Source organism: Aulonocara sp. 'chitande type north' Nkhata Bay, linkage group LG22 (genome assembly GCF_057382095.1).
Source record: "Aulonocara sp. 'chitande type north' Nkhata Bay isolate Kocher_YH1m ecotype deep benthic linkage group LG22, A_spYH_male_GT1.1, whole genome shotgun sequence".
NCBI classification, from domain to species: Eukaryota; Metazoa; Chordata; class Actinopteri; order Cichliformes; family Cichlidae; genus Aulonocara; species Aulonocara sp. 'chitande type north' Nkhata Bay.
The window spans coordinates 4,700,867-4,703,299 of record NC_141364.1 but is presented as its reverse complement, the minus strand read 5'-3'; the positions used below and the strand labels follow the sequence as shown (position 1 = coordinate 4,703,299).

The 2,433-nt window shown below is 37.9% G+C and overlaps 1 pseudogene; it reads left to right on the top strand.

Annotated features, from left to right (window-relative positions):
- Positions 1–918: 918 nt before the first annotated feature.
- On the top strand, positions 919–1,391 carry LOC147303278 (Ig kappa-b4 chain C region pseudogene; annotated as a pseudogene).
- The last annotated feature ends 1,042 nt before the right edge of the window (positions 1,392–2,433 follow it).

Here is a 2,433-nt window from a genome sequence, read left to right as displayed (position 1 = left end):
AAATGAAAAACAAAAGATATTTGAGGGAATCAAAAAGGTCTCAGTTTATACTGACACATATTAAATCAAGTTTAAAATTCCATTTTAAATTGATGATTTCATTACTGATTGATTTGATATCATCAGAGGAAGAAGTCCCATTTTCAAAACTCATATATTCAAAAATAAAAATATATCTTCTTTAAATGTTTAGCACTGCAATAATTTCATTTTTTAGATCAGTTGGTAAAACTGAAAAGGAAGGAGTGAATTATTTTGTTGAGTTTGTTTGTCTCAGAGTCAGAGAGCCGTGTCTCTCTACAGTCAGAGGTTTTTGTACGGCGCCTCAATGAGTTTGTATCACTGTGGTGGACTTTTGGTGGAGGAACCAGACTGGAATTTGGAAGTAAGTTAATTAACTGTGTTTATTATTTTCTTTTATAACTACTTGTTAGACTGCTTAGATGAGAGAAAAGTATTTTTTTTATTAAAATAATTTAGTGTTTGATGTTTGTCCTTTTTACTGGACTAATTCAGATGAGCTCTGCGAGTTTCTCTTGTTTAATCTACATTTCTGTCACAGTAAAATGTAGACAAGAGTAAACTTCATCATCTTATGATTAGTTTGTAAATTTCCACCACATCAGCTGCTGTTTGGATGAGTCAAAGTTTGCTTTCTGATGTTTTTATCGTGTCAGATGTTTCAGATTTAGTTTGAAATCATATGAGCTGTTCAATAACATTTCAAATCTGTATGAATGAGTAGCTGCTCTGTGCTTGTGTCCACTCATTTCTTCAGTCGTCCATGATTTAGACTTCTAATCATTTTAAAGCCAAACTTCTGCTGTAAATGTTTCCACATCTGCTTCTTTTATTTCCAGTGTAGTTTGAACATATTTCAGCTCAAACTGTGTGATGATTCTCTCTGTGCTGATATGCATGAGAGGTTTCTTAAAGGGAAGTGAAACAATGTTTGAGTGAATGACTGGTGGAGCAGAAAAAACACCTGACAGAAACTTCTTAACGGAGAAATTCAAATTGTGGTCCCTGTCCTCTAAGCTGATTGGTGTTTCCTAGGTGATACCCGCCCCGCCCTGAAGGTGCTGGGTCCCTCCAACAAGGAGCTGGAGCAGGGGAAGGCCACGCTCATGTGTGTGGCCAACAAGGGCTTCCCCTCAGACTGGAGTCTGTCCTGGAAGACGAGCGACAGCAGTGGCAGCAGCAGCATCAGAGGGGAGGAGAGCAGGACTCCTGGAGTGCTGCAGAATGACGGCCTCTACAGCTGGAGCAGCACCCTGACGCTCACTGCAGACCAGTGGGGGAAGGTGGGCTCTGTGACCTGTGAGGCCACCCAGGGCTCCCACACTCCGGTCTCAGAGATACTGAGGAGAGACCAGTGTTCCCAGTCCTGATGTCAATCACTGAGTCTTTCATGCTGTTTTTCCTCTTTCTCTCTGTTTCTTTTTGTTTGCAGATTTTTAAAAAAGCATCAAACAGTCATGTTTCCATCTCATAATGACAACAATCAGAGCAACAATCTCCTCTAGTTTCATCCTTTTGTGTCTGTTGTAAAGCTGATATTTCAAACTCTTAAAAGTATAAAAATGTACCAAGAAAACATGTTCTTTGACTCTGTGAGTTTAATAAATGCACATTAAAAAATTAAGATTTTGTAATATTTGTAAAACAGACCAAAATAAAAATGTAAACAGACACATCAAGTGTAATGTGCAGTGAAAATGGTTAAATATATTTTTTAATCCACATATTAAATATTTCTCTATAAGCTGTTGAGGTCATGTCAACCATAGATTATCTGTGTGCTCTTCATAATTTCTAGTCTCAAAGTTGTTTTATGATCTACATTGTAATCTGACCTAAAACCTAATAAGTAAAATTAAAGAGCAGGGTGTCATCTGTATGTTTAAACAGAGATCATTTAAATCAAGTTCAAGTGAAGATTTACTGATGTTTGATTAATGAACTATTTGACAGTGAAACTCTGATGAAGCACCAAAGCAGAGAAGAGTCTAGAAGCTGGTGGTGGCAGAGGTGAAGCAGGTGGAGACTTAGCTGAGGATCTCTAATTGTCAGGATGAGGTGGAGATCAGGAGTCTGAGATTTAAAGCACACAAAACAGAGGCTGAGTAACTCACAGAAGGCAGCGAGACAACAAATGGACTCAAATAATGACGACAGAATTGAGCTTGAAGTGGACATGATGTTAAGAACAGACTAACAGAACAAACACAGGAATGCAGGCAGATGAGAGACTACAGGTCTGCTTTAATCAACTTATATAGAAGTTAATCTCTTCTAGTGTTCACAGCAAAATGAGAGAAACTCACTTCACTAAACCTCTTAACAGAAGACAAAGACCACGGTCTGTCAGGAGGATGATCACATCTTATTTTCAGTGGTTTCAGATTTAGGTAGGACTTTATATTAATGTCA